Source organism: Ovis canadensis, chromosome 14 (assembly GCF_042477335.2).
Source record: "Ovis canadensis isolate MfBH-ARS-UI-01 breed Bighorn chromosome 14, ARS-UI_OviCan_v2, whole genome shotgun sequence".
NCBI classification, from domain to species: Eukaryota; Metazoa; Chordata; class Mammalia; order Artiodactyla; family Bovidae; genus Ovis; species Ovis canadensis.
In genome coordinates this window covers 6,002,500-6,029,752 of record NC_091258.1, presented here as the reverse complement: position 1 = coordinate 6,029,752, position 27,253 = coordinate 6,002,500, and positions in this window count along the sequence as shown.

The following is a 27,253-nucleotide window of genomic DNA, read 5'->3' as shown; positions in this document are numbered from 1 at the left end:
CTGCTGCTACCGATCTGGAGGAAAGCGCAAGTGCATGCCCGTATTCGAGACGAGGACTGACTCCCCTGGGGAGACTCCAGAAGTACCCCAAGATCCATGTCAGCACTGGAGAGGAATCCTCAGGTTCCGGCCCCGACTCCACACAAGGTCTTAGGCCCCGGCATCGACCAGAGAGGAATCCCGAGAGGACCCCGAGGAACTCGCATGGGGACTGGCCTTTCCTGAGGCCACCAGAGCGGGTCCCTGAGTTCCCATCGTAAGTCGAGAGCACCTGCCGCAACTCGAGAAAATCCAGGAGGTTTTGCTCTCCAGGCGAGATGAGGCCCATTTCCGCTGAGGCTTCTCGAGGCTAATCACTTCTAACCACTGGAACTTCCAAAGGGTCCTTCACACGCTTGCTGCAACTCAAGAAGTTCCCCGACAAACCCGTCTCCACTCGAGAGGAAGCACGTGGGGTCCCGCACACATCCAGGGGAGCCCCGTTTCCGCCTCCTAGCTCGAGATGAGGGATCCTTTCCCTGTTTCGTAGGGAAAGAATTCCCGGCGTTCCCGTCGCATCTCAAGAGGAGGCGCTCTCCACAGGAAAGGCGAGAGGAACTCCAGGGTCGTGCCACCATTCCAAGAGTCCCCCAGATGTGTCAGTCCATTCCAGAGGAACATATTTTCCCTGCACTGCCTTGACGTTCAAGCCGAGGATCGACTCCCACCACGTGTGCACGTGGGACAGCCCTGTGGGAAAGCCTCGTGGGAAAGCCTCGTGGGAAAGACTCGAGGGAAAACCATAGATCCTTTGATCCAAGCGGCGGACTGCGTGACACGGCTGCTACCGCTCTGGAGGAAAGCGCAAGTGCATGCCCGCATTCGAGACGAGGACTGACTCCCCTGGGGAGACTCCAGAAGTACCCCAAGATCCATGTCAGCACTGGAGAGGAATCCTCAGGTTCCGGCCCCGACTCCACACAAGGTCTTAGGCCCCGGCATCGACGGGAGAGGAATCCGGAGAGGCACCCGAAGAACTCTCATGAGGACTGGCCTTTCCTGAGGCCACCAGAGCGGGTCGCCGAGGTCCCCGTCGTAAGTCGAGCGCACATGCCGCAACTCGAGAAAATCCAGGAGGTTTTGCCCTCCAGGCGAGATGAGGCCCATTTCCGCTGAGGCTTCTCGAGGCCAATCACATCTAACCACTGGAACTCCAAAGGGTCCTTCACACCCTTGCTGCAACTCAAGAAGTTCCCCGACATACCCGTCTGCACTCGAGAGGAAGCACGTGGGGTCCCGCACACATCCAGGGGAGTCCCGTTTCCGCCTCCTAGCTCGAGATGAGGGATCCTTTCCCTGTTTCGTAGGGAAAGAATTCCCGGCGTTCCCGTCGCATCTCAAGAGGAGGCGCTCTCCACAGGAAAGGCGAGAGGAACTCCAGGGTCGTGGCACCATTCCAAGAGACCCCCAGATGTGTCAGTCCATTCCAGAGGAACCTGTTTTCCCTGCACTGCCTTGACGTTCAAGCCGAGGATCGACCCCCACCACGTGTGCACGTGGGACAGCCCTGTGGGAAAGCCTCGTGGGAAAGCCTGGTGGGAAAGACTCGAGGGAAAACCATAGATCCTTTGATCCACGCGGTGGGCTGCGTGACACTGCTGCTACCGCTCTGGAGGAAAGCGCAAGTGCATGCCCGCATTCGAGACGAGGACTGACTCCCCTGGGGAGACTCCAGAAGTACCCCAAGATCCATGTCAGCACTGGAGAGGAATCCTCAGGTTCCGGCCCCGACTCCACACAAGGTCTTAGGCCCCAGCATCGACGGGAGAGGAATCCCGAGAGGACCCGAGGAACTCGCATGGGGACTGGCCTTTCCTGAGGCCACCAGAGCGGGTCTCTGAGGTCCCCGTCGTAAGTCGAGAGCACCTGCCGCAACTCTAGAAAATCCATGAGGTTTTGCTCTCCAGGCGAGATGAGGCCCATTTCCGCTGAGGCTTCTCGAGTCTAATCACGTCTAACCACTGGAAATTCCAAAGGGTCCTTCACACCCTTGCTGCAACTCAAGAACTTCCCCGACATACCCGTCTCCACTCGAGAGGAAGCACGTGGGGTCCCGCACACATCCAGGGGAGCCCCGTTTCCGCCTCCTAGCTCGAGATGAGGGATCCTTTCCCTGTTTCGTAGGGAAAGAATTCCCGGCGTTCCCGAAGAGGTGGCGCTCTCCACAGGAAAGGAGAGAGGAACTCCAGGGTCGTGGCACCATTCCAAGAGACCCCCAGATGTGTCAGTCCATTCCAGAGGAACCTGTTTTCCCTGCACTGCCTTGACGTTCAAGCCGAGGATCGACTCCCAGCACGTGTGCGCGTGGAACAGCCCTGTCGGAAAGCCTCGTGGGAAAGCCTCGTGGGAAAGACTCGAGGGAAAACCATAGATCCTTTGATCCACGCGGCGGACTGCGTGACACTGCTGCTACCGCTCTGGAGGAAAGCGCAAGTGCATGCCCGCATTCGAGACGAGGACTGACTCCCCTGGGGAGACTCCAGAAGTACCCCAAGATCCATGTCAGCACTGGAGAGAAATCCTCACGTTCGGACCCCGACTCCACACAAGGTCTTAGGCCCCGTCATCGACGGGAGAGGAATCCCGAGAGTCCCCCGAAGAACTCGCATGGGGACTGGCCTTTCCTTAGGCCACCAGAGCGGGTCCCTGAGGTCCCCGTCGTAAGTCGAGAGCACCTGCCGCAACTCGAGAAAATCCAGGAAGTTTTGCCCTCCAGGCGAGATGAGCCCCATTTCCGCTGAGGCTTCTCGAGGCCAATCACATCTAACCACTGGAACTTCCAAAGGGTCCTTCACACCCTTGCTGCAACTCAAGAAGTTCCCCGACCTACCCGTCTCCACTCGAGAGGAAGCACGTGGTGTCCCGTACACATCCAGGGGAGCCCCGTTTCCGCCTCCTAGCTCGAGATGAGGGATCCTTTCCCTGTTTCGTAGGGAAAGAATTCCCGGCGTTCCCGTCGCATCTCAAGAGGGGGCGCTCTATACAGGAAAGGCGAGAGGAACTCCAGGGTCATGCCACCATTCCAAGAGTTCCCCAGATGTGTCAGTCCATTCCAGAGGAAACTGTTTTCCCTGCACTGCCTTGACGTTCAAGCCGAGGATCGACTCCCACCACGTGTGCACGTGGGACAGCCCTGTGGGAAAGCCTCGTGGGAAAGACTCGTGGGAAAGACTCGAGGGAAAACCATAGATCCTTTGATCCACGCGGCGGACTGCATGACACTTCTGCTACCGCTCTGGAGGAAAGCGCAAGTGCATGCCCGCATTCGAGACGAGGACTGACTCCCCTGGGGAGACTCCAGAAGTACCCCAAGATCCATGTCAGCACTGGGGAGGAATCCTCAGGTTCCGGCCCCGACTCCACACAAGGTCTTAGGCCCCGGCATCGACGGGAGAGGAATCCCCAGAGGCCCCCGAGGAACTCGCATGGGGACTGGCCTTTCCTGAGGCCACCAGAGCGGGTCCCTGAGGTCCCGGTCGTAAGTCGAGAGCACCTGCCGCAACTCGAGAAAATCCAGGAGGTTTTGCCCTCCAGGCGAGATGAGGCCCATTTCCGCTGAGATTTCTCGAGGCCAATCACATCTAACCACTGGAACTTCCAAAGGGTCCTTCACACCCTTGCTGCAACTCAAGAAGTTCCCCGACATACCCGTCTTCACTCGAGAGGAAGCACGTGGGGTCCCGCACACATCCAGGGGAGCCCCGTTTCCGCCTCCTAGCTCGAGATGAGGGATCCTTTCCCTGTTTCGTAGGGAAAGAATTCCCGGCGTTCCCGTCGCATCTCAAGACGAGGCGCTCTCCACAGGAAAGGCGAGAGGAACTCCAGGGTCGTGACACCATTCCAAGAGTCCCCCAGATGTGTCAGTCCATTCCAGAGGAACCTGTTTTCCCTGCACTGCCTTGACGTTCAAGCCGAGGATCGACTCCCACCACGTGTGCACGTGGGACAGCCCTGTGGGAAAGCCTCGTGGGAAAGCCTCGTGGGAAAGACTCGAGGGAAAACCATAGATCCTTTGATCCACGCGGCGGACTGCGTGACACTGCTGCTACCGCTCTGGAGGAAAGCGCAAGTGCATGCCCGCATTCGAGACGAGGACTGACTCCCCTGGGGAGACTCCAGAAGTACCCCAAGATCCATGTCAGCACTGGAGAGGAATCCTCAGGTTCCGGCCCCGACTCCACACAAGGTCCTAGGCCCCGGCATCGACGGGAGAGGAATCCCGAGAGGCCCCCGAGGAACTCGCATGGGGACTGGCCTTTCCTGAGGCCACCAGAGCGGGTCCCTGAGGTCCCCGTCGTAAGTCGAGAGCACCTGCCGCAACTCGAGAAAATCCAGGAGGTTTTGCCCTCCAGGCGAGATGAGGCCCATTTCCGCTGAGGCTTCTCGAGGCCAATCACATCAAACCACTGGAAAATCCAAAGGGTCCTTCACACCCTTGCTGCAACTCAAGAAGTTCCCCGACACACCCGTCTGCACTCGAGAGGAAGCACGTGGGTCCCGCACACATCCAGGGGAGCCCCGTTTCCGCCTCCAAGCTCGAGATGAGGGATCCTTTCCCCGTTTCGTAGGGAAAGAATTCCCGGCGTTCCCGTCGCATCTCAAGAGGAGGCGCTCTCCACAGGAAAGGCGAGAGGAACTCCAGGGTCGTGTCACCATTCCAAGAGCCCCCAGATGTGTCAGTCCATTCCAGAGGAACCTCTTTTCCCTGCACTGCCTTGACGTTCAAGCCGAGGATCGACTCCCACCACGTGTGCACGTGGGACAGCCCTGTGGGAAAGCCTCGTGGGAAAGCCTCGTGGGAAAGACTCGAGGGAAAACCATAGATCCTTTGATCCACGCGGCGGACTGCGTGACACTGCTGCTACCGCTCTGGAGGAAAGCGCAAGTGCATGCCCGCATTCGAGACGAGGACTGACTCCCCTGGGGAGACTCCAGAAGTACCCCAAGATCCATGTCAGCACTGGAGAGGAATCCTCAGGTTCCGGCCCCGACTCCACACAAGGTCTTAGGCCCCGGCATCGACGGGAGAGGAATCCCGAGAGGCCCCCGAGGAACTCGCATGGGGACTGGCCTTTCCTGAGGCCACCAGAGCGGGTCCCTGAGGTCCCCGTCGTAAGTCGAGAGCACCTGCCGCAACTCGAGAAAATCCAGGAGGTTTTGCCCTCCAGGCGAGATGAGGCCCATTTCCGCTGAGGCTTCTCGAGGCCAATCACATCTAACCACTGGAACTTCCAAAGGGTCCTTCACACCATTGCTGCAACTCAAGAAGTTCCCCGACATACCCGTCTCCACTCGAGGGGAATCACGTGGGGTCCCGCACACACCCAGGGGAGCCCCGTTTCCGCCTCCTAGCTCGAGATGAGGGATCCTTTCCCTGTTTCGTAGGGAAAGAATTCCCGGCATTCCCGTCGCATCTCAAGAGGAGGCGCTCTCCACAGGAAAGGCGAGAGGAACTCCAGGGTCGTGACACCATTCCAAGAGTCCCCCAGATGTGTCAGTCCATTCCAGAGGAACCTGTTTTCCCTGCACTGCCTTGACGTTCAAGCCGAGGATCGACTCCCACCACGTGTGCACCTAGGACAGCCCTGTGGGAAAGCCTCGTGGGAAAGCCTCGTGGGAAAGACTCGAGGGAAAACCATAGATCCTTTGATCCACGCGGCGGACTGCGTGACACTGCTGCTACCGCTCTGGAGGAAAGCGCAAGTGCATGCCCGCATTCGAGACGAGGACTGACTCCCCTGGGGAGACTCCAGAAGTACCCCAAGATCCATGTCAGCACTGGAGAGGAATCCTCAGGTTCCGGCCCCGACTCCACACAAGGTTTTAGGCCCCGGCATCGACGGGAGAGGAATCCCGAGAGGCCCCCGAGGAACTCGCATGGCGACTGGCCTTTCCTGAGGCCACCAGAGCGGGTCCCTGAGGTCCCCGTCGTAAGTCGAGAGCACCTGCCCCAACTCGAGAAAATCCAGGAGGTTTTGACCTCCAGGCGAGATGAGGCCCATTTCCGCTGAGGCTTCTCGAGGCCAATCACATCTAACCACTGGACCTTCCAAAGGGTCCTTCACACCCTTGCTGCAACTCAAGAAGTACCCCGACATACCCGTCTCCACTCGAGAGGAAGCACGTGGTGTCCCGCACACATACAGGGGAGCCCCGTTTCCGCCTCCTAGCTCGAGATGAGGGATCCTTTCCCTGTTTCGTAGGGAAAGAATTCCCGGCGTTCCCGTCGCATCTCAAGAGGGGGCGCTCTATACAGGAAAGGCGAGAGGAACTCCAGGGTCATGCCACCATTCCAAGAGTTCCCCAGATGTGTCAGTCCATTCCAGAGGAAACTGTTTTCCCTGCACTGCCTTGACGTTCAAGCCGAGGATCGACTCCCACCACGTGTGCACGTGGGACAGCCCTGTGGGAAAGCCTCGTGGGAAAGACTCGTGGGAAAGACTCGAGGGAAAACCATAGATCCTTTGATCCACGCGGCGGACTGCATGACACTTCTGCTACCGCTCTGGAGGAAAGCGCAAGTGCATGCCCGCATTCGAGACGAGGACTGACTCCCCTGGGGAGACTCCAGAAGTACCCCAAGATCCATGTCAGCACTGGGGAGGAATCCTCAGGTTCCGGCCCCGACTCCACACAAGGTCTTAGGCCCTGGCATCGACGGGAGAGGAATCCCCAGAGGCCCCCCAGGAACTCGCATGGGGACTGGCCTTTCCTGAGGCCACCAGAGCGGGTCCCTGAGGTCCCGGTCGTAAGTCGAGAGCACCTGCCGCAACTCGAGAAAATCCAGGAGGTTTTGCCCTCCAGGCGAGATGAGGCCCATTTCCGCTGAGACTTCTCGAGGCCAATCACATCTAACCACTGGAACTTCCAAAGGGTCCTTCACACCCTTGCTGCAACTCAAGAAGTTCCCCGACATACCCGTCTTCACTCGAGAGGAAGCACGTGGGGTCCCGCACACATCCAGGGGAGCCCCGTTTCCGCCTCCTAGCTCGAGATGAGGGATCCTTTCCCTGTTTCGTAGGGAAAGAATTCCCGGCGTTCCCGTCGCATCTCAAGACGAGGCGCTCTCCACAGGAAAGGCAAGAGGAACTCCAGGGTCGTGACACCATTCCAAGAGTCCCCCAGATGTGTCAGTCCATTCCAGAGGAACCTGTTTTCCCTGCACTGCCTTGACGTTCAAGCCGAGGATCGACTCCCACCACGTGTGCACGTGGGACAGCCCTGTGGGAAAGCCTCGTGGGAAAGCCTCGTGGGAAAGACTCGAGGGAAAACCATAGATCCTTTGATCCACGCGGCGGACTGCGTGACACTGCTGCTACCGCTCTGGAGGAAAGCGCAAGTGCATGCCCGCATTCGAGACGAGGACTGACTCCCCTGGGGAGACTCCAGAAGTACCCCAAGATCCATGTCAGCACTGGAGAGGAATCCTCAGGTTCCGGCCCCGACTCCACACAAGGTCCTAGGCCCCGGCATCGACGGGAGAGGAATCCCGAGAGGCCCCCGAGGAACTCGCATGGGGACTGGCCTTTCCTGAGGCCACCAGAGCGGGTCCCTGAGGTCCCCGTCGTAAGTCGAGAGCAGATGCCGCAACTCGAGAAAATCCAGGAGGTTTTGCCCTCCAGGCGAGATGAGGCCCATTTCCGCTGAGGCTTCTCGAGGCCAATCACATCTAACCACTGGAACTTCCAAAGAGTCCTTCACACCCTTGCTGCAACTCAAGAAGTTCCCCGACACACCCGTCTGCACTCGAGAGGAAGCACGTGGTGTCCCGCACACATCCAGGGGAGCCCCATTTCCGCCTCCTAGCTCGAGATGAGGGATCCTTTCCCTGTTTCGTAGGGAAAGAATTCCCGCCGTTCCCGTCGCATCTCAAGAGGAGGCGCTCTCCACAGGAAAGGCGAGAGGAACTCCAGGGTCATGCCACCATTCCAAGAGTCCCCCAGATGTGTCAGTCCACTCCCGAGGAACCTGTTTTCCCTGCACTGCCTTGACGTTCAAGCCGAGGATCGACTCCCACCACGTGTGCACGTGGGACAGCCCTGTGGGAAAGCCTCGTGGGAAAGACTCGTGGGAAAGACTCGAGGGAAAACCATAGATCCTTTGATCCACGCGGCGGACTGCGTGACACTGCTGCTACCGCTCTGGAGGAAAGCGCAAGTGCATGCCCGCATTCGAGACGAGGACTGACTCCCCTGGGGAGACTCCAGAAGTACCCCAAGATCCATGTCAGCACTGGAGAGGAATCCTCAGGTTCCGGCCCCGACTCCACACAAGGTCCTAGGCCCCGGCATCAACGGGAGAGGAATCCCGAGAGGCCCCCGAGGAACTCGCATGGGGACTGGCCTTTCCTGAGGCCACCAGAGCGGGTCCCTGAGGTCCCCGTCGTAAGTCGAGAGCACCTGCCGCAACTCGAGAAAATCCAGGAGGTTTTGCCCTACAGGCGAGATGAGGCCCATTTCCGCTGAGGCTTCTCGAGGCTAATCACGTCTAACCACTGGAACTTCCAAAGGGTCCTTCACACCCTTGCTGCAACTCAAGAAGTTCCCCGACATACCCGTCTCCACTCGAGAGGAAGCACGTGGGGTCCCGCACACATCCAGGGGAGCCCCGTTTCCGCCTCCTAGCTCGAGATGAGGGATCCTTTCCCTGTTTCTTAGGGAAAGAATTCCCGGCGTTCCCGTCGCATCTCAAGAGGAGGCGCTCTCCACAGGAAAGGCGAGAGGAACTCCAGGGTCGTGCCACCATTCCAAGAGTCCCCCAGATGTGTCAGTCCATTCCAGAGGAACCTGTTTTCCCTGCACTGCCTTGACGTTCAAGCCTAGGATCCACTCCCACCACGTGTGCACGTGGGACAGCCCTGTGGGAAAGCCTCGTGGGAAAGCCTCGTGGGAAAGACTCGAGGGAAAACCATAGATCCTTTGATCCACGCGGCGGACTGCGTGACACTGCTGCTACCGCTCTGGAGGAAAGCGCATGTGCATGCCCGCATTCGAGACGAGGACTGACTCCCCTGGGGAGACTCCAGAAGTACCCCAAGATCCATGTCAGCACTGGAGAGGAATCCTTAGGTTCCGGCCCAGACTCCACACAAGGTCTTAGGCCCCGGCATCGACGGGAGAGGAATCCCGAGAGGCCCCCGAGGAACTCGCATGGGGACTGGCCTTTCCTGAGGCCACCAGAGCGGGTCCCTGAGGTCCGCGTCGCAAGTAGAGAGCACCTGCCGCAACTCGAGAAAATCCAGGAGGTTTTGCCCTCCAGGCGAGATGAGGCCCATTTCCGCTGAGGCTTCTCGAGGCTAATCACCTCTAACCACTGGAACTTCCAAAGGGTCCTTCACACCCTTGCTGCAACTCAATAAGTTCCCCGACATACCCGTCTCCACTCGAGAGGAAGCACGTGGGGTCCCGCACACATCCAGGGGAGCCCCGTTTCCGCCTCCTAGCTCGAGATGAGGGATCCTTTCCCTGTTTCCTAGGGAAAGAATTCCCGGCGTTCCCGTCGCATCTCAAGAGGAGGCGCTCTCCACAGGAAAGGCGAGAGGAACTCCAGGGTCGTGCCACCATTCCAAGAGTCCCCCAGATGTGTCAGTCCATTCCAGAGGAACCTGTTTTCCCTGAACTGCCTTGATGTTCAAGCCGAGGATCGACTCCCACCACGTGTGCACGTGGGACAGCCCTGTGGGAAAGCCTCGTGGTAAAGCCACGTGGGAAAGACTCGAGGGAAAACCATAGATCCTTTGATCCACGCGGCGGACTGCGTGACACTGCTGCTACCGCTCTGGAGGAAAGCGCAAGTGCATGCCCGCATTCGAGACGAGGACTGACTCCCCTGGGGAGACTCTAGAAGTACCCCAAGATCCATGTCAGCACTGGAGAGGAATCCTCACTTTCGGAACCCGAATCCACACAAGGTCTTAGGCCCCGGCTTCGACGGGAGAGGAATCCCTAAGGGCACCATAGGAACTCGCATGGGGACTGGCCTTTCCTAAGGCCACCAGAGCGGGTCCCTGAGGTCCCCGTCGTAAGTCGAGAGCACCTGCCGCAACTCGAGAAAATCCAGGAGTTTTTGCCCTCCAGGCGAGATGAGGCCCATTTCCGCTGAGGCTTCTCGAGGCTAATCACATCTAACCACTGGAACTTCCAAAGGATCCTTCACACCCTTGCTGCAACTCAAGAAGTTCCCCGACATACCCGTCTCCACTCGAGAGGAAGCACGAGGGTCCCGCACACATCCAGGGAAGCCCCTTTTCCGCCTCCTAGCTCGAGATGAGGGATCCTTTCCCTGTTTCGTAGGGAAAGAATTCCCGGCGTTCCCGTCGCATCTCAAGAGGAGGCGCTCTCCACAGGAAAGGCGAGAGGAACTCCAGGGTCGTGCCAACATTCCAAGAGTCCCCCAGATGTGTCAGTCCATTCCAGAGGAACCTGTTTTCCCTGCACTGCCTTGACGTTCAAGCCGAGGATCGACTCCCACCACGTGCGCACGTGGGACAGCCCTGTGGGAAAGCCTCGTGGGAAAGCCTCGTGGGAAAGACTCGAGGGAAAACCATAGATCCTGTGATCCACGCGGCAGACTGCGTGACACTGCTGCTACCGATCTGGAGGAAAGCGCAAGTGCATGCCCGTATTCGAGACGAGGACTGACTCCCCTGGGGAGACTCCAGAAGTACCCCAAGATCCATGTCAGCACTGGAGAGGAATCCTCAGGTTCCGGCCCCGACTCCACACAAGGTCTTAGGCCCCGGCATCGACCAGAGAGGAATCCCGAGAGGACCCCGAGGAACTCGCATGGGGACTGGCCTTTCCTGAGGCCACCAGAGCGGGTCCCTGAGTTCCCATCGTAAGTCGAGAGCACCTGCCGCAACTCGAGAAAATCCAGGAGGTTTTGCTCTCCAGGCGAGATGAGGCCCATTTCCGCTGAGGCTTCTCGAGGCTAATCACTTCTAACCACTGGAACTTCCAAAGGGTCCTTCACACGCTTGCTGCAACTCAAGAAGTTCCCCGACAAACCCGTCTCCACTCGAGAGGAAGCACGTGGGGTCCCGCACACATCCAGGGGAGCCCCGTTTCCGCCTCCTAACTCGAGATGAGGGATCCTTTCCCTGTTTCGTAGGGAAAGAATTCCCGGCGTTCCCGTCGCATCTCAAGAGGAGGCGCTCTCCACAGGAAAGGCGAGAGGAACTCCAGGGTCGTGCCACCATTCCAAGAGTCCCCCAGATGTGTCAGTCCATTCCAGAGGAACATATTTTCCCTGCACTGCCTTGACGTTCAAGCCGAGGATCGACTCCCACCACGTGTGCACGTGGGACAGCCCTGCGGGAAAGCCTCGTGGGAAAGCCTCGTGGGAAAGACACGAGGGAAAACAATAGATCCTTTGATCCACGCGGCGGACTGCGTGACACGGCTGCTACCGCTCTGGAGGAAAGCGCAAGTGCATGCCCGCATTCGAGACGAGGACTGACTCCCCTGGGGAGACTCCAGAAGTACCCCAAGATCCATGTCAGCACTGGAGAGGAATCAGCAGGTTCCGGCCCCGACTCCACACAAGGTCTTAGGCCCCGGCATCGACGGGAGAGGAATCCTGAGAGGCCCCCGAGGAACTCGCATGGGGACTGGCCTTTCCTGAGGCCACCAGAACGGGTCCCTGAGGTCCCGATCATAAGTCGAGAGCACCTGCCGCAACTCGAGAAAATCCAGGAGGTTTTGCCCTCCAGGCGAGATGAGGCCCATTTCCGCTGAGGCTTCTCGAGGCTAATCACGTCTAACCACTGGAACTTCCAAAGGGTCCTTCACACCCTTGCTGCAACACAAGAAGTTCCCCGACATACCCGTCTCCACTCGAGAAGAAGCACGTGGGGTCCCGCACACATCCAGGGGAGCCCCGTTTCCGCCTCCTAGCTCGAGATGAGGGATCCTTTCCCTGTTTCGTAGGGAAAGAATTCCCGGCGTTCCCGTCGCATCTCAAGAGGAGGCGCTCTCCACAGGAAAGGGGAGAGGAACTCCAGGGTCGTGGCACCATTCCAAGAGACCCCCAGATGTGTCAGTCCATTCCAGAGGAACCTGTTTTCCCTGCACTGCCTTGACGTTCAAGCCGAGCATCGACTCCCACCACGTGTGCACGTGGGACAGCCCTGTGGGAAAGCCTCGTGGGAAAGCCTCGTGGGAAAGACTCGAGTGAAAACCATAGATCCTTTGATCCACGCGGTGGACGGCGTGACACTGCTGCTACCGCTCTGGAGGAAAGCGCAAGTGCATGCCCGCATTCGAGACGAGGACTGACTCCCCTGGGGAGACTCCAGAAGTTCCCCAATATCCATGTCAGCACTGGAGAGGAATCCTCAGGTTCCGGCCCCGACTCCACACAAGGGTTAGGCCCCAGCATCGACGGGAGAGGAATCCCGAGAGGACCCGAGGAACTCGCATGGCGACTGGCCTTTCCTGAGGACACCAGAGCGGGTCTCTGAGGTCCCCGTCGTAAGTCGAGAGCACCTGCCGCAACTCGAGAAAATCCAGGAGGTTTTGCTCTCCAGGCGAGATGAGGCCCATTTCCGCTGAGGCTTCTCGAGGCTAATCACTTCTAACCACTGGAACTTCCAAAGGGTCCTTCACACGCTTGCTGCAACTCAAGAAGTTCCCCGACAAACCCGTCTCCACTCGAGAGGAAGCACGTGGGGTCCCGCACACATCCAGGGGAGCCCCGTTTCCGCCTCCTAGCTCGAGATGAGGGATCCTTTCCCTGTTTCGTAGGGAAAGAATTCCCGGCGTACCCGTCGCATCTCAAGAGGAGGCGCTCTCCACAGGAAAGGCGAGAGGAACTCCAGGGTCGTGCCACCATTCCAAGAGTCCCCCAGATGTGTCAGTCCATTCCAGAGGAACCTGTTTTCCCTGCACTGCCTTGACGTTCAAGCCGAGGATCGACTCCCACCACGTGTGCACGTGGGACAGCCCTGTGGGAAAGCCTCGTGGGAAAGCCTCGTGGGAAAGACTCGAGGGAAAACCATAGATCCTTTGATCCAAGCGGCGGACTGCGTGACACTGTTGCTACCGCACTGGAGGAAAGCTCAAGTGCATGCCCGCATTCGAGACGAGGACTGACTCCCCTGGGGAGACTCCAGAAGTACCCCAAGATCCATGTCAGCACTGGAGAGGAATCCTCAGGTTCCGGCCCCGACTCCACACAAGGTCTTAGGCCCCGGCATCGACGGGAGAGGAATCCGGAGAGGCACCCGAAGAACTCTCATGAGGACTGGCCTTTCCTGAGGCCACCAGAGCGGGTCGCCGAGGTCCCCGTCGTAAGTCGAGCGCACATGCCGCAACTCGAGAAAATCCAGGAGGTTTTGCCCTCCAGGCGAGATGAGGCCCATTTCCGCTGAGGCTTCTCGAGGCCAATCACATCTAACCACTGGAACTTCCAAAGGGTCCTTCACACCCTTGCTGCAACTCAAGAAGTTCCCCGACATACCCGTCTGCACTCGAGAGGAAGCACGTGGGGTCCCGCACACATCCAGGGGAGTCCCGTTTCCGCCTCCTAGCTCGAGATGAGGGATCCTTTCCCTGTTTCGTAGGGAAAGAATTCCCGGCGTTCCCGTCGCATCTCAAGAGGAGGCGCTCTCCACAGGAAAGGCGAGAGGAACTCCAGGGTCGTGGCACCATTCCAAGAGACCCCCAGATGTGTCAGTCCATTCCAGAGGAACCTGTTTTCCCTGCACTGCCTTGACGTTCAAGCCGAGGATCGACCCCCACCACGTGTGCACGTGGGACAGCCCTGTGGGAAAGCCTCGTGGGAAAGCCTGGTGGGAAAGACTCGAGGGAAAACCATAGATCCTTTGATCCACGCGGTGGGCTGCGTGACACTGCTGCTACCGCTCTGGAGGAAAGCGCAAGTGCATGCCCGCATTCGAGACGAGGACTGACTCCCCTGGGGAGACTCCAGAAGTACCCCAAGATCCATGTCAGCACTGGAGAGGAATCCTCAGGTTCCGGCCCCGACTCCACACAAGGTCTTAGGCCCCAGCATCGACGGGAGAGGAATCCCGAGAGGACCCGAGGAACTCGCATGGGGACTGGCCTTTCCTGAGGCCACCAGAGCGGGTCTCTGAGGTCCCCGTCGTAAGTCGAGAGCACCTGCCGCAACTCTAGAAAATCCATGAGGTTTTGCTCTCCAGGCGAGATGAGGCCCATTTCCGCTGAGGCTTCTCGAGTCTAATCACGTCTAACCACTGGAAATTCCAAAGGGTCCTTCACACCCTTGCTGCAACTCAAGAACTTCCCCGACATACCCGTCTCCACTCGAGAGGAAGCACGTGGGGTCCCGCACACATCCAGGGGAGCCCCGTTTCCGCCTCCTAGCTCGAGATGAGGGATCCTTTCCCTGTTTCGTAGGGAAAGAATTCCCGGCGTTCCCGAAGAGGTGGCGCTCTCCACAGGAAAGGAGAGAGGAACTCCAGGGTCGTGGCACCATTCCAAGAGACCCCCAGATGTGTCAGTCCATTCCAGAGGAACCTGTTTTCCCTGCACTGCCTTGACGTTCAAGCCGAGGATCGACTCCCAGCACGTGTGCGCGTGGAACAGCCCTGTCGGAAAGCCTCGTGGGAAAGCCTCGTGGGAAAGACTCGAGGGAAAACCATAGATCCTTTGATCCACGCGGCGGACTGCGTGACACTGCTGCTACCGCTCTGGAGGAAAGCGCAAGTGCATGCCCGCATTCGAGACGAGGACTGACTCCCCTGGGGAGACTCCAGAAGTACCCCAAGATCCATGTCAGCACTGGAGAGAAATCCTCACGTTCGGACCCCGACTCCACACAAGGTCTTAGGCCCCGTCATCGACGGGAGAGGAATCCCGAGAGGCCCCCGAGGAACTCGCATGGGGACTGGCCTTTCCTTAGGCCACCAGAGCGGGTCCCTGAGGTCCCCGTCGTAAGTCGAGAGCACCTGCCGCAACTCGAGAAAATCCAGGAAGTTTTGCCCTCCATGCGAGATGAGCCCCATTTCCGCTGAGGCTTCTCGAGGCCAATCACATCTAACCACTGGAACTTCCAAAGGGTCCTTCACACCCTTGCTGCAACTCAAGAAGTTCCCCCACATACCCGTCTCCACTCGAGAGGAAGCATCAGGGTCCCGCACACATCCAGGGGAGCCCCGTTTCCGCCTCCTAGCTCGAGATGAGGGATCCTTTCCCTGTTTTGTAGGGAAAGAATTCCCGGCGTTCCCGTCGCATCTCAAGAGGAGGCGCTCTCCACAGGAAAGGCGAGAGGAACTCCAGGGTCGTGCCACCATTCCAAGAGTCCCCCAGATGTGTCAGTCCATTCCAGAGGAACCTGTTTTCCCTGCACTGCCTTGACGTTCAAGCCGAGGATCGACTCCCACCACGTGTGCACGTGGGACAGCCCTGTGGGAAAGCCTCGTGGGAAAGCCTCGTGGGAAAGACTCGAGGGAAAACCATAGATCCTTTGATCCACGCGGCGGACTGCGTGACACTGCTGCTACCGCGCTCGAGGAAAGCGCAAGTGCATGCCCGCATTCGAGACGAGGACTGACTCCCCTGGGGAGACTCCAGAAGTACCCCAAGATCCATGTCAGCACTGGAGAGGAATCCTCAGGTTCTGGCCCCGACTCCACACAAGGTCTTAGGCCCCGGCATCGACGGGAGAGGAATCCCGAGACGCCCCCGAGGAACTCGCATGGGGACTGGCCTTTCCTGAGGCCACCAGAGCGGGTCCCTGAGGTCCCCGTCGTAAGTCGAGAGCACCTGCCGCAACTCGAGAAAATCCAGGAGGTTTTGCCCTCCAGGCGAGATGAGGCCCATTTCCGCTGAGGCTTCTCGAGGCCAATCACATCTAACCACTGGAACTTCCAAAGGGTCCTTCACACCCTTGCTGCAACTCAAGAAGTTCCCCGACCTACCCGTCTCCACTCGAGAGGAAGCACGTGGTGTCCCGTACACATACAGGGGAGCCCCGTTTCCGCCTCCGAGCTCGAGATGAGGGATCCTTTCCCTGTTTCGTAGGGAAAGAATTCCCGGCGTTCCCGTCGCATCTCAAGAGGGGGCGCTCTATACAGGAAAGGCGAGAGGAACTCCAGGGTCATGCCACCATTCCAAGAGTTCCCCAGATGTGTCAGTCCATTCCAGAGGAAACTGTTTTCCCTGCACTGCCTTGACGTTCAAGCCGAGGATCGACTCCCACCACGTGTGCACGTGGGACAGCCCTGTGGGAAAGCCTCGTGGGAAAGACTCGTGGGAAAGACTCGAGGGAAAACCATAGATCCTTTGATCCACGCGGCGGACTGCATGACACTTCTGCTACCGCTCTGGAGGAAAGCGCAAGTGCATGCCCGCATTCGAGACGAGGACTGACTCCCCTGGGGAGACTCCAGAAGTACCCCAAGATCCATGTCAGCACTGGGGAGGAATCCTCAGGTTCCGGCCCCGACTCCACACAAGGTCTTAGGCCCCGGCATCGACGGGAGAGGAATCCCCAGAGGCCCCCGAGGAACTCGCATGGGGACTGGCCTTTCCTGAGGCCACCAGAGCGGGTCCCTGAGGTCCCGGTCGTAAGTCGAGAGCACCTGCCGCAACTCGAGAAAATCCAGGAGGTTTTGCCCTCCAGGCGAGATGAGGCCCATTTCCGCTGAGACTTCTCGAGGCCAATCACATCTAACCACTGGAACTTCCAAAGGGTCCTTCACACCCTTGCTGCAACTCAAGAAGTTCCCCGACATACCCGTCTTCACTCGAGAGGAAGCACGTGGGGTCCCGCACACATCCAGGGGAGCCCCGTTTCCGCCTCCTAGCTCGAGATGAGGGATCCTTTCCCTGTTTCGTAGGGAAAGAATTCCCGGCGTTCCCGTCGCATCTCAAGATGAGGCGCTCTCCACAGGAAAGGCGAGAGGAACTCCAGGGTCGTGACACCATTCCAAGAGTCCCCCAGATGTGTCAGTCCATTCCAGAGGAACCTGTTTTCCCTGCACTGCCTTGACGTTCAAGCCGAGGATCGACTCCCACCACGTGTGCACGTGGGACAGCCCTGTGGGAAAGCCTCGTGGGAAAGCCTCGTGGGAAAGACTCGAGGGAAAACCATAGATCCTTTGATCCACGCGGCGGACTGCGTGACACTGCTGCTACCGCTCTGGAGGAAAGCGCAAGTGCATGCCCGCATTCGAGACGAGGACTGACTCCCCTGGGGAGACTCCAGAAGTACCCCAAGATCCATGTCAGCACTGGAGAGGAATCCTCAGGTTCCGGCCCCGACTCCACACAAGGTCCTAGGCCCCGGCATCGACGGGAGAGGAATCCCGAGAGTCCCCCGAGGAACTCGCATGGGGACTGGCCTTTCCTGAGGCCACCAGAGCGGGTCCCTGAGGTCCCCGTCGTAAGTCGAGAGCACCTGCCGCAACTCGAGAAAATCCAGGAGGTTTTGCCCTCCAGGCGAGATGAGGCCCATTTCCGCTGAGGCTTCTCGAGGCCAATCACATCAAACCACTGGAAAATCCAAAGGGTCCTTCACACCCTTGCTGCAACTCAAGAAGTTCCCCGACACACCTGTCTGCACTCGAGAGGAAGCACGTGGGTCCCGCACACATCCAGGGGAGCCCCGTTTCCGCCTCCAAGCTCGAGATGAGGGATCCTTTCCCCGTTTCGTAGGGAAAGAATTCCCGGCGTTCCCGTCGCATCTCAAGAGGAGGCGCTCTCCACAGGAAAGGCGAGAGGAACTCCAGGGTCGTGTCACCATTCCAAGAGCCCCCAGATGTGTCAGTCCATTCCAGAGGAACCTGTTTTCCCTGCACTGCCTTGACGTTCAAGCCGAGGATCGACTCCCACCACGTGTGCACGTGGGACAGCCCTGTGGGAAAGCCTCGTGGGAAAGCCTCGTGGGAAAGACTCGAGGGAAAACCATAGATCCTTTGATCCACGCGGCGGACTGCGTGACACTGCTGCTACCGCTCTGGAGGAAAGCGCAAGTGCATGCCCGCATTCGAGACGAGGACTGACTCCCCTGGGGAGACTCCAGAAGTACCCCAAGATCCATGTCAGCACTGGAGAGGAATCCTCAGGTTCCGGCCCCGACTCCACACAAGGTCTTAGGCCCCGTCATCGACGGGAGAGGAATCCCGAGAGGCCCCCGAGGAACTCGCATGGGGACTGGCCTTTCCTTAGGCCACCAGAGCGGGTCCCTGAGGTCCACGTCGTAAGTCGAGAGCACCTGCCGCAACTCGAGAAAATCCAGGAAGTTTTGCCCTCCAGGCGAGATGAGCCCCATTTCCGCTGAGGCTTCTCGAGGCCAATCACATCTAACCACTGGAACTTCCAAAGGGTCCTTCACACCCTTGCTGCAACTCAAGAAGTTCCCCCACATACCCGTCTCCACTCGAGAGGAAGCATCAGGGTCCCGCACACATCCAGGGGAGCCCCGTTTCCGCCTCCTAGCTCGAGATGAGGGATCCTTTCCCTGTTTTGTAGGGAAAGAATTCCCGGCGTTCCCGTCGCATCTCAAGAGGAGGCGCTCTCCACAGGAAAGGCGAGAGGAACTCCAGGGTCGTGCCACCATTCCAAGAGTCCCCCAGATGTGTCAGTCCATTCCAGAGGAACCTGTTTTCCCTGCACTGCCTTGACGTTCAAGCCGAGGATCGACTCCCACCACGTGTGCACGTGGGACAGCCCTGTGGGAAAGCCTCGTGGGAAAGCCTCGTGGGAAAGACTCGAGGGAAAACCATAGATCCTTTGATCCACGCGGCGGACTGCGTGACACTGCTGCTACCGCGCTCGAGGAAAGCGCAAGTGCATGCCCGCATTCGAGACGAGGACTGACTCCCCTGGGGAGACTCCAGAAGTACCCCAAGATCCATGTCAGCACTGGAGAGGAATCCTCAGGTTCTGGCCCCGACTCCACACAAGGTCTTAGGCCCCGGCATCGACGGGAGAGGAATCCCGAGACGCCCCCGAGGAACTCGCATGGGGACTGGCCTTTCCTGAGGCCACCAGAGCGGGTCCCTGAGGTCCCCGTCGTAAGTCGAGAGCACCTGCCGCAACTCGAGAAAATCCAGGAGGTTTTGCCCTCCAGGCGAGATGAGGCCCATTTCCGCTGAGGCTTCTCGAGGCCAATCACATCTAACCACTGGAACTTCCAAAGGGTCCTTCACACCCTTGCTGCAACTCAAGAAGTTCCCCGACCTACCCGTCTCCACTCGAGAGGAAGCACGTGGTGTCCCGTACACATACAGGGGAGCCCCGTTTCCGCCTCCTAGCTCGAGATGAGGGATCCTTTCCCTGTTTCGTAGGGAAAGAATTCCCGGCGTTCCCGTCGCATCTCAAGAGGGGGCGCTCTATACAGGAAAGGCGAGAGGAACTCCAGGGTCATGCCACCATTCCAAGAGTTCCCCAGATGTGTCAGTCCATTCCAGAGGAAACTGTTTTCCCTGCACTGCCTTGACGTTCAAGCCGAGGATCGACTCCCACCACGTGTGCACGTGGGACAGCCCTGTGGGAAAGCCTCGTGGGAAAGACTCGTGGGAAAGACTCGAGGGAAAACCATAGATCCTTTGATCCACGCGGCGGACTGCATGACACTTCTGCTACCGCTCTGGAGGAAAGCGCAAGTGCATGCCCGCATTCGAGACGAGGACTGACTCCCCTGGGGAGACTCCAGAAGTACCCCAAGATCCATGTCAGCACTGGGGAGGAATCCTCAGGTTCCGGCCCCGACTCCACACAAGGTCTTAGGCCCCGGCATCGACGGGAGAGGAATCCCCAGAGGCCCCCGAGGAACTCGCATGGGGACTGGCCTTTCCTGAGGCCACCAGAGCGGGTCCCTGAGGTCCCGGTCGTAAGTCGAGAGCACCTGCCGCAACTCGAGAAAATCCAGGAGGTTTTGCCCTCCAGGCGAGATGAGGCCCATTTCCGCTGAGACTTCTCGAGGCCAATCACATCTAACCACTGGAACTTCCAAAGGGTCCTTCACACCCTTGCTGCAACTCAAGAAGTTCCCCGACATACCCGTCTTCACTCGAGAGGAAGCACGTGGGGTCCCGCACACATCCAGGGGAGCCCCGTTTCCGCCTCCTAGCTCGAGATGAGGGATCCTTTCCCTGTTTCGTAGGGAAAGAATTCCCGGCGTTCCCGTCGCATCTCAAGACGAGGCGCTCTCCACAGGAAAGGCGAGAGGAACTCCAGGGTCGTGACACCATTCCAAGAGTCCCCCAGATGTGTCAGTCCATTCCAGAGGAACCTGTTTTCCCTGCACTGCCTTGACGTTCAAGCCGAGGATCGACTCCCACCACGTGTGCACGTGGGACAGCCCTGTGGGAAAGCCTCGTGGGAAAGCCTCGTGGGAAAGACTCGAGGGAAAACCATAGATCCTTTGATCCACGCGGCGGACTGCGTGACACTGCTGCTACCGCTCTGGAGGAAAGCGCAAGTGCATGCCCGCATTCGAGACGAGGACTGACTCCCCTGGGGAGACTCCAGAAGTACCCCAAGATCCATGTCAGCACTGGAGAGGAATCCTCAGGTTCCGGCCCCGACTCCACACAAGGTCCTAGGCCCCGGCATCGACGGGAGAGGAATCCCGAGAGGCCCCCGAGGAACTCGCATGGGGACTGGCCTTTCCTGAGGCCACCAGAGCGGGTCCCTGAGGTCCCCGTCGTAAGTCGAGAGCACCTGCCGCAACTCGAGAAAATCCAGGAGGTTTTGCCCTCCAGGCGAGATGAGGCCCATTTCCGCTGAGGCTTCTCGAGGCCAATCACATCAAACCACTGGAAAATCCAAAGGGTCCTTCACACCCTTGCTGCAACTCAAGAAGTTCCCCGACACACCCGTCTGCACTCGAGAGGAAGCACGTGGGTCCCGCACACATCCAGGGGAGCCCCGTTTCCGCCTCCAAGCTCGAGATGAGGGATCCTTTCCCCGTTTCGTAGGGAAAGAATTCCCGGCGTTCCCGTCGGATCTCAAGAGGAGGCGCTCTCCACAGGAAAGGCGAGAGGAACTCCAGGGTCGTGTCACCATTCCAAGAGCCCCCAGATGTGTCAGTCCATTCCAGAGGAACCTGTTTTCCCTGCACTGCCTTGACGTTCAAGCCGAGGATCGACTCCCACCACGTGTGAACGTGGGACAGCCCTGTGGGAAAGCCTCGTGGGAAAGCCTCGTGGGAAAGACTCGAGGGAAAACCATAGATCCTTTGATCCACGCGGCGGACTGCGTGACACTGCTGCTACCGCTCTGGAGGAAAGCGCAAGTGCATGCCCGCATTCGAGACGAGGACTGACTCCCCTGGGGAGACTCCAGAAGTACCCCAAGATCCATGTCAGCACTGGAGAGGAATCCTCAGGTTCCGGCCCCGACTCCACACAAGGTTTTAGGCCCCGGCATCGACGGGAGAGGAATCCCGAGAGGCCCCCGAGGAACTCGCATGGCGACTGGCCTTTCCTGAGGCCACCAGAGCGGGTCCCTGAGGTCCCCGTCGTAAGTCGAGAGCACCTGCCCCAACTCGAGAAAATCCAGGAGGTTTTGACCTCCAGGCGAGATGAGGCCCATTTCCGCTGAGGCTGCTCGAGGCCAATCACATCTAACCACTGGACCTTCCAAAGGGTCCTTCACACCCTTGCTGCAACTCAAGAAGTACCCCGACATACCCGTCTCCACTCGAGAGGAAGCACGTGGTGTCCCGCACACATACAGGGGAGCCCCGTTTCCGCCTCCTAGCTCGAGATGAGGGATCCTTTCCCTGTTTCGTAGGGAAAGAATTCCCGGCGTTCCCGTCGCATCTCAAGAGGGGGCGCTCTATACAGGAAAGGCGAGAGGAACTCCAGGGTCATGCCACCATTCCAAGAGTTCCCCAGATGTGTCAGTCCATTCCAGAGGAAACTGTTTTCCCTGCACTGCCTTGACGTTCAAGCCGAGGATCGACTCCCACCACGTGTGCACGTGGGACAGCCCTGTGGGAAAGCCTCGTGGGAAAGACTCGTGGGAAAGACTCGAGGGAAAACCATAGATCCTTTGATCCACGCGGCGGACTGCATGACACTTCTGCTACCGCTCTGGAGGAAAGCGCAAGTGCATGCCCGCATTCGAGACGAGGACTGACTCCCCTGGGGAGACTCCAGAAGTACCCCAAGATCCATGTCAGCACTGGGGAGGAATCCTCAGGTTCCGGCCCCGACTCCACACAAGGTCTTAGGCCCCGGCATCGACGGGAGAGGAATCCCGAGAGGCCCCCGAGGAACTCGCATGGGGACTGGCCTTTCCTGAGGCCACCAGAGCGGGTCCCTGAGGTCCCCGTCGTAAGTCGAGAGCAGATGCCGCAACTCGAGAAAATCCAGGAGGTTTTGCCCTCCAGGCGAGATGAGGCCCATTTCCGCTGAGGCTTCTCGAGGCCAATCACATCTAACCACTGGAACTTCCAAAGAGTCCTTCACACCCTTGCTGCAACTCAAGAAGTTCCCCGACACACCCGTCTGCACTCGAGAGGAAGCACGTGGTGTCCCGCACACATCCAGGGGAGCCCCATTTCCGCCTCCTAGCTCGAGATGAGGGATCCTTTCCCTGTTTCGTAGGGAAAGAATTCCCGCCGTTCCCGTCGCATCTCAAGAGGAGGCGCTCTCCACAGGAAAGGCGAGAGGAACTCCAGGGTCATGCCACCATTCCAAGAGTCCCCCAGATGTGTCAGTCCACTCCCGAGGAACCTGTTTTCCCTGCACTGCCTTGACGTTCAAGCCGAGGATCGACTCCCACCACGTGTGCACGTGGGACAGCCCTGTGGGAAAGCCTCGTGGGAAAGACTCGTGGGAAAGACTCGAGGGAAAACCATAGATCCTTTGATCCACGCGGCGGACTGCGTGACACTGCTGCTACCGCTCTGGAGGAAAGCGCAAGTGCATGCCCGCATTCGAGACGAGGACTGACTCCCCTGGGGAGACTCCAGAAGTACCCCAAGATCCATGTCAGCACTGGAGAGGAATCCTCAGGTTCCGGCCCCGACTCCACACAAGGTCCTAGGCCCCGGCATCGACGGGAGAGGAATCCCGAGACGCCCCAGAGGAACTCGAATGGGGACTGGCCTTTCCTGAGGCCACCAGAGCGGGTCCCTGAGGTCCCCGTCGTAAGTCGAGAGCACCTGCCGCAACTCGAGAAAATCCAGGAGGTTTTGCCCTCCAGGCGAGATGAGGCCCATTTCCGCTGAGGCTTCTCGAGGCCAATCACATCTAACCACTGGAAATTCCAAAGGGTCCTTCACACCATTGCTGCAACTCAAGAAGTTCCCCGACATACCCGTCTCCACTCGAGAGGAAGCACGTGGGGTCCCGCACACACCCAGGGGAGCCCCGTTTCCGCCTCCTAGCTCGAGATGAGGGATCCTTTCCCTGTTTCGTAGGGAAAGAATTCCCGGCGTTCCCGTCGCATCTCAAGAGGAGGCGCTCTCCACAGGAAAGGCGAGAGGAACTCCAGGGTCGTGACACCATTCCAAGAGTCCCCCAGATGTGTCAGTCCATTCCAGAGGAACCTGTTTTCCCTGCACTGCCTTGACGTTCAAGCCGAGGATCGACTCCCACCACGTGTGCACGTAGGACAGCCCTGTGGGAAAGCCTCGTGGGAAAGCCTCGTGGGAAAGACTCGAGGTAAAACCATAGATCCTTTGATCCACGCGGCGGACTGCGTGACACTGCTGCTACCGCTCTGGAGGAAAGCGCAAGTGCATGCCCGCATTCGAGACGAGGACTGACTCCCCTGGGGAGACTCCAGAAGTACCCCAAGATCCATGTCAGCACTGGAGAGGAATCCTCAGGTTCCGGCCCCGACTCCACACAAGGTTTTAGGCCCCGGCATCGACGGGAGAGGAATCCCGAGAGGCCCCCGAGGAACTCGCATGGCGACTGGCCTTTCCTGAGGCCACCAGAGCGGGTCCCTGAGGTCCCCGTCGTAAGTCGAGAGCACCTGCCCCAACTCGAGAAAATCCAGGAGGTTTTGACCACCAGGCGAGATGAGGCCCATTTCCGCTGAGGCTTCTCGAGGCCAATCACATCTAACCACTGGACCTTCCAAAGGGTCCTTCACACCCTTGCTGCAACTCAAGAAGTACCCCGACATACCCGTCTGCAATCGAGAGGAAGCACGTGGTGTCCCGCACACATCCAGGGGAGCCCCGTTTCCGCCTCCTAACTCGAGATGAGGGATCCTTTCCCTGTTTCGTAGGGAAAGAATTCCCGGCGTTCCCGTCGCATCTCAAGAGGAGGCGCTCTCCACAGGAAAGGCGAGAGGAACTCCAGGGTCATGCCACCATTCCAAGAGTCCCCCAGATGTGTCAGTCCATTCCAGAGGAACCTGTTTTCCCTGCACTGCCTTGACGTTCAAGCCGAGGATCGACTCCCACCACGTGTGCACGTGGGACAGCCCTGTGGGAAAGCCTCGTGGGAAAGCCTCGTGGGAAAGACTCGAGGGAAAACCATAGATCCTTTGATCCACGCGGCGGACTGCGTGACACTGCTGCTACCGCTCTGGAGGAAAGCGCAAGTGCATGCCCGCATTCGAGACGAGGACTGACTCCCCTGGGGAGACTCCAGAAGAACCCCAAGATCCATGTCAGCACTGGAGAGGAATCCTCAGGTTCCGGCCCCGACTCCACACAAGGTCTTAGGCCCCGGCATCGACGGGAGAGGAATCCCGAGAGGCCCCCGAGGAACTCGCATGGGGACTGGCCTTTCCTGAGGCCACCAGAGCGGGTCCCTGAGGTCCCCGTCGTAAGTCGAGAGCACCTGCGGCAACTCGAGAAAATCCAGGAGGTTTTGCCCACCAGGCGAGATGAGGCCCATTTCCGCTGAGACTTCTTGAGGCCAATCACATCTAACCACTGGACCTTCCAAAGGGTCCTTCACACCCTTGCTGCAACTCAAGAAGTACCCCGACATACCCGTCTCCACTCGAGAGGAAGCACGTGGTGTCCCGCACACATACAGGGGAGCCCCGTTTCCGCCTCCTAGCTCGAGATGAGGGATCCTTTCCCTGTTTCGTAGGGAAAGAATTCCCGGCGTTCCCGTCGCATCTCAAGAGGGGGCGCTCTATACAGGAAAGGCGAGAGGAACTCCAGGGTCATGCCACCATTCCAAGAGTTCCCCAGATGTGTCAGTCCATTCCAGAGGAAACTGTTTTCCCTGCACTGCCTTGACGTTCAAGCCGAGGATCGACTCCCACCACGTGTGCACGTGGGACAGCCCTGTGGGAAAGCCTCGTGGGAAAGACTCGTGGGAAAGACTCGAGGGAAAACCATAGATCCTTTGATCCACGCGGCGGACTGCATGACACTTCTGCTACCGCTCTGGAGGAAAGCGCAAGTGCATGCCCGCATTCGAGACGAGGACTGACTCCCCTGGGGAGACTCCAGAAGTACCCCAAGATCCATGTCAGCACTGGGGAGGAATCCTCAGGTTCCGGCCCCGACTCCACACAAGGTCTTAGGCCCCGGCATCGACGGGAGAGGAATCCCCAGAGGCCCCCGAGGAACTCGCATGGGGACTGGCCTTTCCTGAGGCCACCAGAGCGGGTCCCTGAGGTCCCGGTCGTAAGTCGAGAGCACCTGCCGCAACTCGAGAAAATCCAGGAGGTTTTGCCCTCCAGGCGAGATGAGGCCCATTTCCGCTGAGACTTCTCGAGGCCAATCACATCTAACCACTGGAACTTCCAAAGGGTCCTTCACACCCTTGCTGCAACTCAAGAAGTTCCCCGACATACCCGTCTTCACTCGAGAGGAAGCACGTGGGGTCCCGCACACATCCAGGGGAACCCCGTTTCCGCCTCCTAGCTCGAGATGAGGGATCCTTTCCCTGTTTCGTAGGGAAAGAATTCCCGGCGTTCCCGTCGCATCTCAAGACGAGGCGCTCTCCACAGGAAAGGCGAGAGGAACTCCAGGGTCGTGACACCATTCCAAGAGTCCCCCAGATGTGTCAGTCCATTCCAGAGGAACCTGTTTTCCCTGCACTGCCTTGACGTTCAAGCCGAGGATCGACTCCCACCACGTGTGCACGTGGGACAGCCCTGTGGGAAAGCCTCGTGGGAAAGCCTCGTGGGAAAGACTCGAGGGAAAACCATAGATCCTTTGATCCACGCGGCGGACTGCGTGACACTGCTGCTACCGCTCTGGAGGAAAGCGCAAGTGCATGCCCGCATTCGAGACGAGGACTGACTCCCCTGGGGAGACTCCAGAAGTACCCCAAGATCCATGTCAGCACTGGAGAGGAATCCTCAGGTTCCGGCCCCGACTCCACACAAGGTCCTAGGCCCCGGCATCGACGGGAGAGGAATCCCAAGAGGCCCCCGAGGAACTCGCATGGGGACTGGCCTTTCCTGAGGCCACCAGAGCGGGTCCCTGAGGTCCCCGTCGTAAGTCGAGAGCAGATGCCGCAACTCGAGAAAATCCAGGAGGTTTTGCCCTCCAGGCGAGATGAGGCCCATTTCCGCTGAGGCTTCTCGAGGCCAATCACATCTAACCACTGGAACTTCCAAAGAGTCCTTCACACCCTTGCTGCAACTCAAGAAGTTCCCCGACACACCCGTCTGCACTCGAGAGGAAGCACGTGGTGTCCCGCACACATCCAGGGGAGCCCCATTTCCGCCTCCTAGCTCGAGATGAGGGATCCTTTCCCTGTTTCGTAGGGAAAGAATTCCCGCCGTTCCCGTCGCATCTCAAGAGGAGGCGCTCTCCACAGGAAAGGCGAGAGGAACTCCAGGGTCATGCCACCATTCCAAGAGTCCCCCAGATGTGTCAGTCCACTCCCGAGGAACCTGTTTTCCCTGCACTGCCTTGACGTTCAAGCCGAGGATCGACTCCCACCACGTGTGCACGTGGGACAGCCCTGTGGGAAAGCCTCGTGGGAAAGACTCGTGGGAAAGACTCGAGGGAAAACCATAGATCCTTTGATCCACGCGGCGGACTGCGTGACACTGCTGCTACCGCTCTGGAGGAAAGCGCAAGTGCATGCCCGCATTCGAGACGAGGACTGACTCCCCTGGGGAGACTCCAGAAGTACCCCAAGATCCATGTCAGCACTGGAGAGGAATCCTCAGGTTCCGGCCCCGACTCCACACAAGGTCCTAGGCCCCGGCATCGACGGGAGAGGAATCCCGAGAGGCCCCCGAGGAACTCGCATGGGGACTGGCCTTTCCTGAGGCCACCAGAGCGGGTCCCTGAGGTCCCCGTCGTAAGTCGAGAGCACCTGCCGCAACTCGAGAAAATC